The sequence below is a fragment of the Alexandromys fortis genome, unplaced genomic scaffold (assembly GCF_014885135.2).
Source record: "Alexandromys fortis isolate MF-2015 unplaced genomic scaffold, M_Fortis_MF-2015_v1.1 scaffold_65, whole genome shotgun sequence".
NCBI classification, from domain to species: domain Eukaryota; kingdom Metazoa; phylum Chordata; class Mammalia; order Rodentia; family Cricetidae; genus Alexandromys; species Alexandromys fortis.
The window spans coordinates 2,612,497-2,629,224 of NW_026067986.1; positions in this window are offsets into that span (position 1 = coordinate 2,612,497).

Consider the following 16,728-nt stretch of genomic DNA (forward strand, 5'->3'; position numbering starts at 1 on the left):
AAAAAAAAAAAAAAAAAAAAAGTTGGTTCACACCTGGAAAAAAAAAAACTGATTTTTAACATTGATTATTGGATTGAAAAACTCTTTGTTATGAATTTGGTTTCCAAGACTCACACATACTCACAATTTCTACAGCCAGTGAGTCAGTAGACACAAGGGACCAAAGACAGACAAACAGAAGGCGCACTGGGAAAGTGCTTTCTAACTCAGCAGTGAATAAGTTCCTCCTGCCAGGAAATGTCTGATTCACCCGTTGTTGAAAACTACTGGAGCCCTGTCAGCAAGCCCATCTGTAGCCTGGGGCGAGAACTTTCTTTTGGGGAATTACAGGCTTTCTGCACGTATTATTGATGAGACGGTCTGTCTTACTCAGAGGCATCCAGAGCATCAACCTACATTCCCCTTTTCTGGAAACCGCTCAAGGGTGGGTAAGGGCAGAGGACAATCACTGATCTAGATGGCACACGCTTTTGACTTTATTTCTCAAAAGTTGAGGTGGCACAGGGATGCCGTGGTCCTAGTATTTCTTAAGCACCCCAGGGAAAAAGTTAACCAAGTTCTACTTTATTAAACCAATTTCCTCTCGTTTTGTTCTTTTTAAAAAGCCTACGTTCACATCGTTGAAAATTGAGGATGTGCAAAGGCTGCTTTGCCAGCTCAGCTGAAGGAGATAAAAACCAATCATGTCATCGGCCCAGTGCTGTCAGTGTCTGCCAAGAACATTTACATGGAGAACAGGAATAGCAGAGAGGAGAGGGCGTGGGCTGTTAAAGAGTCCGGCACTGCTGTGTGGGTGACCGGTAGACCTTGTCCACAGAATGAGCTAAAAGAAAGCCCATATACATTTCACAAAAAAAAAAATGTTTATTTTCCGTCCTCTCAAATTCCACACTCTGCAAACAAACATTTATCATTCTTAGCTTTTTCGTTTGGGTTTGTTTTGACGTTTGCTTTTAGTGTTGTTAAAGCCAATTTCCCTGAATTTTTACATTAACTCTGCTCCCTATAAAACAAAGTTCTGATTTTTTAAAATTATTATTATTATTCTGAACGTGACATTTAGCAGAGGTGCTGTGTAATGATCCCAAAGTTTTTGTGTGCTTTGTCCCAGGTATAACGAGGCATGTGTGCACAGACAGAAGTCTGAGACGGCCCCGATGTTAGAAAATGTACGCTTATCTAAACCTACTGTGGGTAGTCCTTAAAAGTTCCTGAGAAACTTCTAGAGGACACAAAATGCCAGATGCTTTCCCTGTCAGAGTGGGAATTTCTGTGGGTAGAACACAGGCATCATTACTTCTTGGAGGTTTCCTGGACTTTCCCAGCGGCTAGACCTCGATTATTGAGGTAGACTAGAAATTCTGTATATAAAATAAAAAATATCACTAACTCTAAGAGCAAAGCATGGGCATTTCTAGTCATTGGTTGTTTAGTGATCTTGGGTACTTTGCACTGAGTTGCACTCTTCCTCGCAGTAAAATAGCTATGTGTGTACATCATAGAGGATAATAAAGATATCAAGCATGGAGGAGGAAAATTCTTTCAAACCTAGTGAGTTTTGTACAAATGCTATCATCACAACGACTGATTATATTTTTAAGTGTTCTAAAGCTAAATGAGAAGGGCCAAGGAGCAAGGAGAGATAGGTATAGCTGGTCAGGCGCGTGTTTCCACCTTCTCCACCCTCCTCCGAGTTTGTGGACTCTGAGGCTGGAAGCCACATTATCTCAGTAAGAATGCCCAGCAATAGGAGATCTGAAGTTAGACAGGTGCAGCTCTGAGAGCCTCTTGTATCAAACCACTTGGGATGATCAACTTAAACACATGTATTTTGACTTAAGACATTATGGAGGCTTCGTATCATGGTCATTCGACTTTTTTGCTTTTTAGTTGGTGTTGCAGCATAGTTCGTCACAGTGGAGAAGATGTAACGGAAGCCCCTGTTCACATCTCGGCAGGTATGCCAAAGCATCTCGGTCCCTGAAAGTCTCTTTGAGGGAAGCTCTAACAAGCTAAGACTTCCCATTAGATTCCAACTCTTAAAGTGCCCACACCTGTAATAGTGAATCGGGTTAAAGACCAAGACTTCAATACGTGAGATTTTAGGGATCACTCAAGAGCTAGACTTAAAGAGGCTCTATTTTGAAGGCAATGAGGGACCCATACGTACTTGCAAGAGATAATATAAAATGAATTGGGTTAAAGACCAAGACTACAATACATGAGATTTTAGGGATCACTCAAGAGCTGGACTTAAGAGGCTCTATTTTGAAGGAAATGGGGGACCCATACATACTTGCAAGGGATGCATTTACATGCTAAGAACTACGTATTAAGAAATTATGGAATTGAAATATGATGGTGCAAGATAAAGAATGAAAGAAATAGGGACTCATCATGAGGCTATCGAGTAATTCTGGTGAACTTGAGTTGATAGACTATTAAGTTGATAGAGTCCTACGTATATGGATTAAGTAACATTGAATGTTGTTGATTCAGGTAACGTCTTGGTGGGTGTGCCACCCACTAGGAAGAGAACAAAAAATGTCCAGTTAGTGAAGGCATGAAGGGAATTAACAAATAGAATGGATGTTTTTTGTGTGAATTTGAGTTGAAGATACTGGTTGCTAATTAATTATGGATTTATAGATGCAATGCAAACCCATTGATTGTGGAGAGCTATCGAAGGGATTCTCTGCAAATCGTAGAGACATGGGATTGGCAGGAGCCAGCAGGAAAAGCTGAGGTGAAGGCCGCAGAACAGCAAACACCAATGGAAGGTAAACAGCCTGTGAATCGTCAACTCTGTAAAAACGGAGGAAAAATAGTTATCTGTGCTGTGTTTCACCAGACGGCTTTGTGCTGAAATACACATTTGGTATCAAAAGAACTTGATGATGCTAAGAACGTTACATCTTGTCTTATAATGTTCGGTTACACGGAAGTTTAGCCGTACGTAGAAACATCTCTATTCAAATGTTGTATTATAATATTTACAGCACTGGTAGCCACATATGAGCTTGAATTAAATTTGAATCCCTAGTAATTACTTCAAAGAGCGGCAGAAGCAAGCCAATGGCTAATCACGCCATCCTGAGAGGATCACCTAGGAGACAGGCTTTGGTGGCACCTGTGAGGGATTTTTTTACATGAGGTTAACTGAGTTCTCATCTCAGCTGGTAGCAGCACCATGGGCCATGGATCTGGACTATCAGAAGAGGCAAAAGCAAGCTGAACTCAGAGATTCATTTCTGACTGGTTCTTGACTTCCAATGTAATATAAAAAGCTGCCCCCAGCTCCTGCCACGCCACCATGGTGGATTACACCCTGGAATTTGGATATAACCCCCTACTTCTTTTCTTAACTTTATCCCTTGTCGGGTATTCTGTCAGAGCAAGAAGATGAGTTCATAACCTACAAAATGTCCCAGCATCTCTTGCCACCCTGGCCATCATGCTCAGACAAAAGAGTATCTCCTTGAGGGTTGCAAGGAAGCTGGCTCAAGACGGCAAGGTTTACCGGGAGGACTTCACTTCCCGGTAGCACACAGCCCTCCTCATCGCTCCAATCAAGCATGGACATGTTACTCTATTAATAAGAAATAGTATTAGTTTAGAAAAGATGGAAGGAAGGCAACGAAACCAAAATGGTGGAAGTCAGGCATGTCAAGTATAGCGAGGAAGATGCGCTCAGCTGTTGGTTGGCTCTCAACTCGAGTGGTAACTTCGAGCGAGATGGCCACTCTCTGTCTCTGTCAAAAGTCTCGAGGTCTTAACTATAATTTACCTGCTGTTTCTCATCAGCTACATGATGCCCATAAACTGGGTTTTCTAGGCTCTAAGACACGTGACAGTGTTCTTGTTGCCACCTCCATTTCAGTACAAATGATGCGAGAACACGGAAGTAGAGCTTGGTGATTACGAAACTATCTCCTTTGCCTCCCTCCTATTTTTCCTGGAAGAAACCTGACTTTGTCTTTAACTCAGAATTGTCATGGATGCTAAGTAATTTATGACAGTTTTATTTTGGATTCTGTTGATGCAAATTGTCTCTGAACATATTATTTTTTTAATCTTCCAAGTTGAATAGAGTTGATTTTGCTTATGTACTTAAATGGCGCTGTTAAAAAATTATTAATTGCCCCTGGAATCCTCGTCTTGGGATTGTTTTCTTAAGCCGAGCCTTACCGGAATTCCTACATGTGTAGAGGAACATAATAAAACATTTGGAATTTACTGATGATTTTCCTTTATTTGGCTTGCCAAAGGCATCCTTAAGTGAGCCCGGAGCCTCATTTAGTGTGGGATTCTGTCCTAAGTGAATGGAAAATGCAAGGGAAAAAAATTAAATAAAAGAACAATATAATCAGCTTCAACCAAAATAGATGGGCATTGTGATGGACAAAGAGAAGGGAGAGAAAGAGTCGGGGTACAAGGCGCCCACGAGCTCACACTGTATTTAGTTTCTCTCACCAATCTGCTTTCCTCTGGGGTCAGAGATAATAAAGGAAATAAAAATACTAGGTCCTATTTCTCAAACAACCGTCCAGAAGTGGCACAATCAGTTAATATTAGGCAACTGGGGTTGGCCCAGAGCATAATCATAACCTAGGGAGCCTTGAAATAAAGGAACCATGCCCAAGATAAACCCAGACAAGCCACTGTAACTCGCAAAGCCAGGATCTCTGATTTCGATCCAGCTTCTCTTCCACCGCACTGCCCAACCGAGAAAAAGAAATAAAAGAAATATAATTAATTTGCAGGATAAATAACCCAAAATTGAGCAATAAAACTTATAATAAGCATGGGGAATGCTCAAAAAAATAGAAGTTAGTGAGGTAGCGTGGGCCAGCTGACCACACACTTCCCTTGGATCGGCTCGTGATGGATGGAATTGGATCTGCGTCTTATTGCTCATCCCCATGGTCTCCAAAGCAGCATGAGGTGTTGCTTTAGACCCCAAACCATGTGTGTCTTCCTTCCCTATGTCTCACCCTGACCTGGTCTCTCCCACATGGTACAACACAGCCAGAGTGTCAGCCACGTCTACGCCTCCCTTATGTTCTCCATTTAGGGCTTGACTGCTTTGCCCTGGTGTTTTTGGGCAAGCCGCTCCGGTTTGTAATTTCCTATATCGGCATCCCTAAAATTTGCAGTCATTCCACATCAAGGGGATCTCACGGAAGGTAATGGAAAGCTAATGGCACTTTTGCTGCGATGACATTGATTTCTCCCAAAGGGCTCATGTCTAAGTCCCTTCAATCGTCTTCTCCAGCCTGCTTTTCACTTCTGCTCAGTTTCCTCAGTAACATTATTTAGCAAACACAGATATTACAACAGACTAGGACTGGCCTTAGACCCTAGCTTTCCACATTCCTGTAGCCGCTGTTAGCCCCCCTAGAGTCCATCTTCCTTTATCCATGAAGCCTTCCCAGACATTCCAATCCTCTACACTAAACCCAGTGTCCAAGCATTAGAAAGAAAGCTGAGGCTCCTCCTGCACCCGATCTTCGCTAGATTATGAAGGCTACCCCAGCAACGTCCTGCCACCTGACCACAATGCAGGGATCAGGGTGGGCAAAAGTCAAGCGTCAAGAACACGGGACGTATTTACAAGCTAGCCAGAGTAACTAGTTTGGATCAGATTTCATAGGCCTAATTTCTCAGACTCCTGACTTGACCACACAAAACTTTCAAATATCAAATGGCAATTGGGGCAAATGGAAGGCAGTGGAGTAGCCACACTCAGATGGAGAATCCTCTTTAAAAGATGCAATGGGATCCAAAGCTTTGGTTCACATTTTGAAATGAACTAAGCAGTTTTCTGTTAAAAAAAAATAAGGGGCATGCTTTCCGTTTTTTAAAAACAGAATATAACATAACAGATATGCCTTGAATATTTATTTAACTCTCCAAAGCAAAGATACCTATCTTCCTACCTACCTATCTACCTCCCCACTATCTATTCATATCCATCCCCTCTCTTTCTCTCTCTCTACTATCTATCATCTATCTGTCTGTCTGTCTGTCTGTCTATCTATCATCTATCTATATCTATGTATGTATGTATCTATCTAGTTATCATCTATCTGTCTATCTACGTATCTATCATCTAGTCACCATCAATCTATCCATCTGTCTACCATCTATCATCTGTCTATTCATGTATGTGTATATTTATCTATCATCTAAGTATCTACTTATGCATGTATGCATGTATATATCTTCTATCTATCTATTGTCTATTAAAATAGTCATTTTAAAGTGCCATGATTTTAAGGGTCAAATTTAGGAGTTACTTTATTGTAGCTAAAGAGAGTATTCAACTCTTACATGTTTTGACTAGCTTCTAACAAAGCAAATCATTGTCAACACAAATCTTTTAAATGCTTGACACAGTACTGCAATCTCTAAAAATGATTACTAAATTTTCTAAAATAAAGAGTATTCATAATTATGCATTCAAATAACTTTGATTTATAATTTTTCAAATTTATTTTTTGTGTACATATGTGCAGAAACTATGTGCTTGCTCATATGTGTAATACAAATGCACGGTGTTGTAGGGAGGTTTTTGTCCAGCCTGGTACCATGATAATCACACAGAAACCATATCATTTAAATCACTTCTTGGCCTATTACCTCTAACTTCTTATTGGCTAACTCTTACATCTTAATTTAATCCATTTCTATTAATTTGTGTATTACCATGAGACTGTGGCTTACTGGGTAATGTTTTGGTGTCTGACTCTGGAAGGACTACATGGCTTCCCTCTGACCCCACCCTTCTTTCTCCCAGAATTCAGTTTAGTTTTCCCTGCCTAGCTCTGTTCTGCCCTGTCTGCTATAGGCTAGAATCAGTTTCTTAATTAGCCAATGGTATTCATGGTTTACAGAGGAGAATCCCACATCACTTCCCCTTTTCTGTTTAAATAAAAAGGAAGGTCTTAACTTTAACATAGTCAAATTACATATAACAAAACAGGCATCATCAAGAATTACAGTTATAATAATTATATCTACTTTATCTTTTATCATAACTAAGGAAAACTATAACTAAAACTATAAACTCTTCAACACTATCAAAGACTCCAGAAGGATATAGTATTACCTAAGTAAACAGGAAGTGCATTGTAAGCAACTTCCAAAACTCTAGAAATGACAGAGACATCTTGCTGCCTGAAAAGCCAAGCATTGGTTTAAATAATATAGTTTTTGTGTGATTATTTCGGAAGTTTGGGCATCCGGGAAATGCACAAGTTGGAGGGTGGCCGGGAACACACTAGCGACCTCTTTACAACAGCATGGGGTGCACATGCATGTGGAAGCTGAAGAGAACATTGGCTGTCTTCTTCACTTGTGCTCCACTTCATGTTTTGATACAGGGTCTCATCTCACACTGGAGCTCATCAACTGGCTAGCCGTCACTCCACATCTGGGGTTATAGATGATAGCCATCATCCTCCACTTTTCTAGGGATACTAGGGACCTCAAATCTGCTTCTTCATTCCTGCACAGCAAGCACTTTACCTACTGAGCCATCTTCCTAGCCCAGTATAAAACAAAAAGAATCTTGAGTGGGATTTACTTTGCCTCTGACTGGACTTGAGGCAAAGGAAATAATTATGTTCTTTTCTTTTCTCTTCTTTCTTCACAATTCTGAATTTAATAGTACACATCTTGAAGCTTGTGGCCAAGTCAAGTTTCATGTTAGAGTCCTTCAAATGTTATAATAGGGCCTACTAACTATCCTTTTTTCCATGGAACCAAACTTTTATATTCCACAAGATTTTATTGGAACCGGAATCTATGAGTCATATTTGAATCCACCTCTTTAAAATACATGGCAACCCTCTACTATTTTTTGAATTCATCTCATAAAACAATCCTGGTTAGCCATTTAATGAGCAATTTCGTCCCCACTGTTATTTCTTAATGAACTTTTCCCCTCTGGCTGAATTCTCATCGTGGTTTATTTCCATTGCTATAGTGACATCGGTCAAGAACAACTCTGTCAAATTAATCATCACATTATACAAGACTTCAGCAAGAATTCTTTTTTTGGAGGAAAAGGAAGTTCCATAATCCCAGGCACAAATCCTTTCGTGACATCTTGTTTTGTTTCTTCACCCTAAGGAAGATTGGGTTCCGTAAATCAGTCGAACATGGCAAGTTTAAGACAGAGTAGAAAACAGAATGAAATTCTAACATGGATGAAAGGCAAGCTTTCTCCCTTGCTTGTATTTCAGCTAGTTAAACCTGCATCATAGTCGCTGGAGAGATGGGTCAGTGCTTAAGAGTTCTTCTTACAGATCACAAAAGTTAGGTTCCCAGCATCCATGTTGGGTGGCTCCTAGCATCCGATAATTATAGCCCTGAGAATCTGATAGCTTCTTCTGGCCTCCACAAGCACCCAAATTCATGTGTACGTACTCAAGCAGGCACCCACATTCATGCACGCATATTCATACACATATCAACACTACGCCTAGTTAACAATAAAATCTTTGATTAAATATACCTTCGATTATTATTTAATCAAATCACTAACTTTTAAAGAATACATACTGCATGCATTGTTCCCCTTCTTAAGTAACTCACATACTTATAATGATGCTGATTTAGAGGCTTGAAAGGGTGGATATGTTGGTTGACCACTGAGGCTCCCTTAACTACAGCTGCATCAAGTATTAACAGCTGTCCTGTGATCCTTAAATTTGTGGAACATATCTTGATCCAATATTGTTCCCAAGTATCAAGACACTGACACCTGATGTAATTTTTATTCTGTATAGGTGAACTTCAGGTGTTTCATTTGCCAACTTGTTTTAATTTTTGTTTTGTTCTGTTTTTGTTTGTTTGCTCGCTTTTAGAATGAATTTTGTTATCCGTGGATGTCCTGAAACTGGCCATATAAGACTATACTGGCCTTGAACTCAGAGAGGTCACCTACTCACACACCAAACTTGGCTTAAGCTGAGATTTCAAAGGGCCTATTACCTAAAATAAAGTCACAATGTTCAACAGTAAGTTATTAAATTAGATGTAGATTGGTCATCATATTAAACCAATTTACTATACTTAGCGGAAATAATCTGGGCAGAGAACAAAGGATTATTTCCATGTTCTGCTATGCGTTGGTGATACTGCTGGTCATGGTCTAGCTATATAACCACACTGATTAGTTGCTCATGTTATAATGCACAGGGCATTTTATTATAATTCTCCTTGACTTATTCCAATAAGACCATCAACATTTCTTTATTTATTATGACCATTCACGAATTCAAATTTCCAGGAGCCTCTTTTCCCTATAATGAACTTTCACGTGCAGCTCCTGCTTTCCCAGGAAAAGACCTGGGTTCCTGGTGCTCCAGAGATCAAGGCCAATTTAAACATTTTCATCACACCTCCTTCAATCCTTACCTTTTCTATAAATTGAACTGGTCACAAGAAATATGCAATTTCATTGTAAGCACAAAGTGCCTCCTCAAATATAAATATTCTTTATCATAGTTTTGAATTATGACAAATACCTCTAGGCGGGCACATAATTTGATAGTAATGCACATAGATTTAGAAAAAAAGTTTTAGTTTATTAAGGAAGCAGATTTGGGTACTTAAATGGACAACAAGAAAAAGCCAGGAGACTCTTCTAGCTTTGGGAAGCCTCATATCCTATTTTTATTTAATGACATTATCATTAGTTAATACTTAGAGTCAACAGCCTGAGGTAATTGAAAACATAGATAAAGGGTTTCTGTTAAACAGAATATTAGCTCATCTATTACTTCCACGTTTACCTATTTTGGGTCTGAATTTTGTGGTAAGAGCAGTTAGTCATTAGATGAGAATTTGAAACATAATGGAATTTAACTTCCTAATATTCACATTGTACCTCTAGACTTATGATACTACCTATCTGTAACTTTGAATCATCTAATCCCTGTCCCCCTTTTCCTCTTCTCCTAATTTTGTTTGTTTTGCTATGATAAATACCATGACTACGCCACTTGAAAAACTTGAGTTTATTTTCGCTTACAACTCAAAGGTCACACTCCATCACTGAGGGAAGTTAGAACAGGAACTCAAGGCAGGAATGAAGAGGAGACCATGGAGGATCATTGCTTGCAGGCTTGTTCTCCATGACTTGCCCAGCCTGCTTCCTTATAGAACTGAAGATCACATTCTTGGGGTGGTGCTCCCCCTCCACACACATATGGAACTGAACCCTTCAACATCATCCATTAATTAAGAAAACACATACAGACATTGCTTACAGGCCAATTAGATGGGACAAGTCTTCAACCGAGATTTCTTCTTCTCATATATAACTAGGTTTGGGTCAGGCTTACCAAAACTAACCAGCCCTAGTAACCATTGTTTGCTCCTCTTTGACTATGCTTTTAAATATTTCCCATGTTATTATAATTATGAAGTTTGTATCTTTCTCTATGTTGCTTATGTTACTTAGTGCAATGTTCTCCCAGATTCACCCATGTTGTGGCAAGTGTAAAACCTCTTCATGTCATATTCATAAGAATAAAATTCTAAGTAACAATATTCCGATTAATATTCACAACATTCCAAATAGTAGGTGGTATGGGAAGTCCTTCTATATATGTGTTTTTTTTTAATTGGTAATGAATAAAGAATCTGTTTCAGCCAGTGGCTTAGCAGAATAGAACTAGGTAAGGAACGCTAAACTTAATGCTGGGAGAAAGAAGGCAGAGTCGAGGGAAGCCATGTAGCACTGCCAGGGACAGATGCTGGATGGAGATTTGCCAGTAAGCCACAGTCATGTGATGACATACAGATTAATCGAAATGGGTTAAATTAAGGTGTAAGAACTAGCCAATAAGAAGCTAGAGCTAATAGGTCAAACAGTGATTCAATTAATACAGTTTCCGTGTGGTTATTTCAAGCCTGGGAAGCCAGGAACAAACAAGTACTCTCCCCCAACAAATTGGCACCCAACGTGGAGCATGCACCCACAACCCTGAGATTAAGAGTCTCATGCTCTACCTACCCGAGCTAGCCGGGCTCATATGTAAGCCTAGCAATTTAAAGAGTTTCTTCTCTATTTGAGCAGGTGTGCAGTAGATAATTCTGCAAGGGGCACGAGAGGGCATGAGGTACTTTCTCTAAAGCGACAGTTTCATTTCTTTCACCATTTAGGCGAGGAATTAATAAGCAGCACGGTAGTTCTATTCTTAATTTCTTCGCTGTTTTCTGTCTGCCTGCGTCCAGTCAACATTCCTGCCAACAGCATACAGAAATGCCTTTCCCTACCTCCTCTTCCCCAATTGTTATATTTAGGTGTCTGTTGCTAGCCATGCTGCCAGGTGTGCGGTATCCTGTGATGCTGGATATGATGTTCCCTGAGGGGTAGTGCTGCTAAGTACCATTTTATACAGCTGCTGTGCACATTTTCACTGACAATAAATCATTGAGGATTTATTTCAAAGCAATTATTTAGTATACATACTTTTGCCTTTTTTTTTAAAGATGGAAGAAAAACTATGTGCTATTAAAATGGACATGACTGTTTAATTTTACATAAAGAATTAAATCTTTTTTGAGAGGCAGCTTGATAGGTAGAGCACGGGCTTATTAAACACAAAGCCCTGGGTTTGATACTCAAAATCCTATTATCCCATCAGTCCTGAGGTACAGGCAGGAAGATCAAAAGTTCAAGGTCATCCTCAGGTACATAATGAAATCAAGAACAAGGTTGACGAAATGAGACCACGTCTCAAGGATAGATGATAGATAGGTAGATAGATAGATAGATAGATAGATAGATAGATAGATAGATAGATAGACAGATAGACAGACAGACAGATATGGAGAGAGATCGAGAGTAAGGTAGAGAGAGAGGTGGAGACAGATGCAGAAAAGAGGGTAGAAGAGAATAAACTTTGACCTAAATATACTTAGGAATTACAAAAGCTTTAGCATTTTTCAGACTTGATTGATATTTGATCTTATACTCATCAATGCTGAAGCATGCTGCCAATAGAAACGTAGTACAAGGTGGTAGAAGTTTACCCAGGGTCATTTTGGAAACTGTTGGAAATTCTGTTTTAATCCCAAGCCAAAATCCATTAGATGGATTTTGAACATTGTATGGAGTTACACAAGACCAGTATCATGCAGATGTATAGCACACTTTGAGTACTTAAGCCCGGCTCTTTCCACCTCCCCCCATTGGGTCCTTCTGTTCTGTGGACAGTTTTTCTTCTCTCCTGTCATCAGAAACCACCTTTGTATTACAGTTTACTTATTTGCTATCCTTGGAGGAATGTTCATCTGTGTCTTTTTTATTTATTTATAACAATTTATTTATTTATAAATAATTGGGTTATTTTCTTTACTAAGTTGTATGTATTTGATTGTAAATTTTGGAGATGAACCTCTCATTAGATCTGCCGTCCCATTTTTTTTCCCCTCTTTCATTTCATTTGTTTCTCTTGGAGGGCAGAAGCTTTTTGGTTTGAGTCATGCTCTTTGTTATGTAATTTTGAATCTGTAGTCTGACTCTGGACACACCAGCACACTGTGAATGATGAAACTTTATGCATTTGCCTTGTGTTCTACTTCTGAAAGCAAGCATCATCATCAATAAATTAACACTGCCGAGGCTGCACTTCTTCCCTGGGCTCCACAGCAGGGCCCACAGACCCAACAGCTTTACCGGAGGCCAGAGTGGTCCTAGGGACCCCAGAGAAGACATGCCAATCACCAGCTAAACCTCTTTAAACCTGAGCCACAACACCAAACTGCAACCCCTCCGCTGGGCTCCAACAACTTCTGAAGAAGACTTCAGCTTTACCAGAGGTGAAAGTGGATCCAGGTGCTCCAAGTAAGAAAGTGCCTACTCCCTGCTAAAATTCCTTAAAGCCTGTCCAACAACCCCAGATTGTACCCTCTTTCCTGGGCTTCACACTAAGGCCCACAGCCCACCGACTTTACCCGAGGCCAAAGTGGTACTAGGAACACCACAGAAGATGACGTCCACCACACATTAAACCCTTTTAAGACTGCCCAATAGCTCCAAACCACATCCCCTCCTCTGGGATCCATATCCTGGCCTATAAATTCAGAAAAAGACTTCTACTGTACTGGAGGCCAGGCCAGATCTAGGGACCCCAGGTCTCCAAAACCTCAGAGGGGATACCCTACAGGCTTGAATACTCACTAGTCACCAGAACCCTTGGCCATTTAGACTAGAAGACCAGAAAGAAAACCAAGGAAAAAAACATCCATCCAACAAAGACAAATGCAGGAATCTACACCTAAACCTATAATCACTCTAAATCCAAATGCCTAAATACCAGTATAAGAACACAACCAATAACATAAAGAGCAATATGGCACAGCCAGAGCCCAACTATTTTATGACACCAAGACCTGAACAATCTAACCCAGCTGAAACACAAGAAAACAACCTTAAAATGACTTTATAATGATGAAAGAAATCCTTAAAGAAGAAAATTTAAAAATTCCTTTAAAAATTGAGGTGAAAATTGAATGAAACCAAGAAATCCCTAAAAGAACACCAAAACAAAATGAAACAAAACAAAAACAAACAAGAAACAAACAAGCAAGCAGGTGAAGGAAACTGTTCAAGAATGGAAAAAGCCCAAGCAGGCAGGCCTATTAGAATACCCTTGATAGAAGAACTTGAGCAGACATCTTGCAGACTCTAAGAGAACACAGAAGCTAGTCACTACTATACCCAGCAAAACTGTCAACTACCATAGATGGAGAAAACAAGATATTTCATGAGAAAATCAGATTTAAACAATGTCTATCAACAAATCCAGCAAAACAGAAGGTACTAGAAGGAAAACTCCAACCCAAGGTAGTTAACTACAGCCTCGTAGATACAGGCATAGATAATCACACACCAAGAAAATCCAAAGAAAAGGAAACACAAATGCCACACATACACACACACACACACACACACACACACCACACACACACACACACCACCACCACCACCACCACTACCACACTACCACCACTACCATCACCAACATAACAGAAACAAGCAGTCAGTGCTCACTAATATTTCCCTATATCAATAAACTCAATTTGCCAATAAAAAGACACAGACTAACACAATGGATATGAAAACATGAACCACTCTGTGACTACATAGAAGAAAGCTAACCTCAACATCAAAATTATTCATCACAGCAGAGTAAAGGGTGAGAAAATACATTCCAATCAAATGCACCTAACAAGCAAGGGGCTTTAGCTTTAACTTTCAAACCAAAATTAGGCAAAAAAGATGGAGAAAAATATTTTATATTCATCAATGGGAAAATAAATCAGGATGAATTCTCAATTTTGAACATTTATGGCCCAAATACAAGTGAACCAACATTTGTAAAAGAAACATTATGAAAGCTTAAATCGCACATCAAAAATACTTTGCAGGTTTGAGTGTTTAAAGTTTCAAATACGTGCCTGTGAGTTTATTTTACAGGATTCCAATGAAGGCTATTTCATCTCACAGTTGTTTCTTGATGGTAAACAGAAAGGGAATTTATTTTCTTCATGAACAAGAGTAATGCTAGAGACTGGAACAAGAACCACTTCTCTGTCCCACACTTGACTTCACCTCAGGTTAAAAGAGAGGTGTACAGTATGTTACTATGGTGTGTGGCGGATGCTCAGAGATAGGGGCTCGAGAAGGGACAGTCACAAGAGCAGGGAATCAGCTATTCTCTACCCCAGTTGAAACTACTACCTGTCTAATGATGCTCAGATGGATGCACTCAGGAAACAACATGCGGGCTGGATTCATTGGCAGCCCTTCTGACTTCATCACCACCCACTCCCCAGCACCCAATGAGCTCCAGAGAAGACAGCATCAAAAGATCTCCATTGGTGACTATGAAGAGAGTTCAGCCTCCTCACTCCCATTGCAGCAATGCCCAGAAAGCTGCTGAACTGAACTCTCGCAAGCAATAGAGCATCGGAGGAGGATTAGGAGGCATTTTCTCAAGATCAGCTTCTGATCAATCCTTTACGCATCTCAATTATCCCTCTTCGTTTCTAACCACTAGATCTCCTGTAGCCTTCCACTCTGCCCCTTTATACACCACAGAGAATGACATCTTAGTATGTTACTATGGAAACAAAGTTTTTTTTTTTTTGCATTAAACTGTTCATGACTAGGTCATTTGTGCCATTTAGGAAGAATCTTTAAAAACAGAAGTCAGCTTAGTTACCGTTACATAGATACTTTTGGGGAAGAACGCACAGAAGCAAATAACTAAACGAATAACATTAGTAGCTAGCGAGATCTATGGTGAGATGCAAATTTTTGGAAAATATGAAATACGTTTACTCAAGATCCTCAAGGCGTATATCCCACTCCATAGGACTGTTTTTTATTCATGCACAGCCTTAGCAACACACTTTCTGTAACAAATGTGCATTATGCAATTGAATCTGTAGATCTCATACCTCTGCAGCTGTCAACCGCAACAACAGACTACAGTTTATGCTATTGAAGTCTAGCAATTAAGGGACCCGTAAGCGGAGACCAGGGACGCATCCAACAGCTTTGTACTCCGCCGTGAAGAAAGAAATAAGAGGAGCCTCTAGTGTGCGTTTCTCTGATATGGTTTACCTATTAGCAGTGACTGAAATCACAAGATCAGTGACAGCAATGTATGTCTTCACAAGACCTTTTGACTTGCCCGAACATGATGGCCATCTTCTAAGGAGAGTTATGCTCGGCTCATCTGGGTTGATGGAGAGTGGCAAGGAGTTTTGACTACATGTATTTAGAGAGGACGGGTGGGACTCAATTAAATATCAGAGATTCGTCATCTGAGAACAGCTCTAGATATTTCAATGAACTATGGCAAATACATACGAAGGTAAACACACTAGCTGTTGACTTTGGCAAAGCCTATAGGTTGTGGCTTCAAAGTACAGGGAATTTCTGAATATGGTCAAGCACCAACTTCATTCAAAACGATGGTGCTTCCCTCGCCCCCATCCTGTTTATATCTGTTTGATTCTACAGAACCAATAAAATATTTCCTTGTACCTCAGTGTTCTGAAATTCTTACGACAGAATATATACAACTTGATCTGAAAGTTTCCTATGCTGTTGTCAAGTTCCTAGTGATGTCCTCAGGATTACCTGAATAGGACCCAGACTTCTCATTTTCACCTGTGAACATTCTTGAATGCATTTTGGTATTTTAATCCATCTTTATCTGCTGTTGAGACATGTTACCTTTCCCCGAGTTTTAGCTTCTTGCAGAGATCTTTCTAGAACAACAGGGACAACTACTGGCCAGGCTACAATCAACATCACATTTGTTCAAAAACTACAGGCGAATTCCATCATGTCCTCAGAGTGTTCCTATGCATCCTTCCCTTGTGGTAAAGATTAATTTGAAAAGTATTAGGTTGATTTATTTTTGCTTTATTCTACAGGCACCTGATCCCCATGTGATGTGGGAGTGATTTCTTATTAATAAAGTAACTGCCTAGGCCCCTTGATAGGCCAACCCTTAGGTGGGTGGAGTAAACAGAACAGAATGCTGGGAGAAAGAAGCTGAGTCAGGAGTCGCCATGGTTCTCCCACTCCAGACAGACACAGGTTAAGATATTTCCTGGTAAGCCAGCTCGTGGAGCTACACAGATTATTAAAAATGGGTTAGATTAATATGTAAGAGCTAGCCAGTAAGA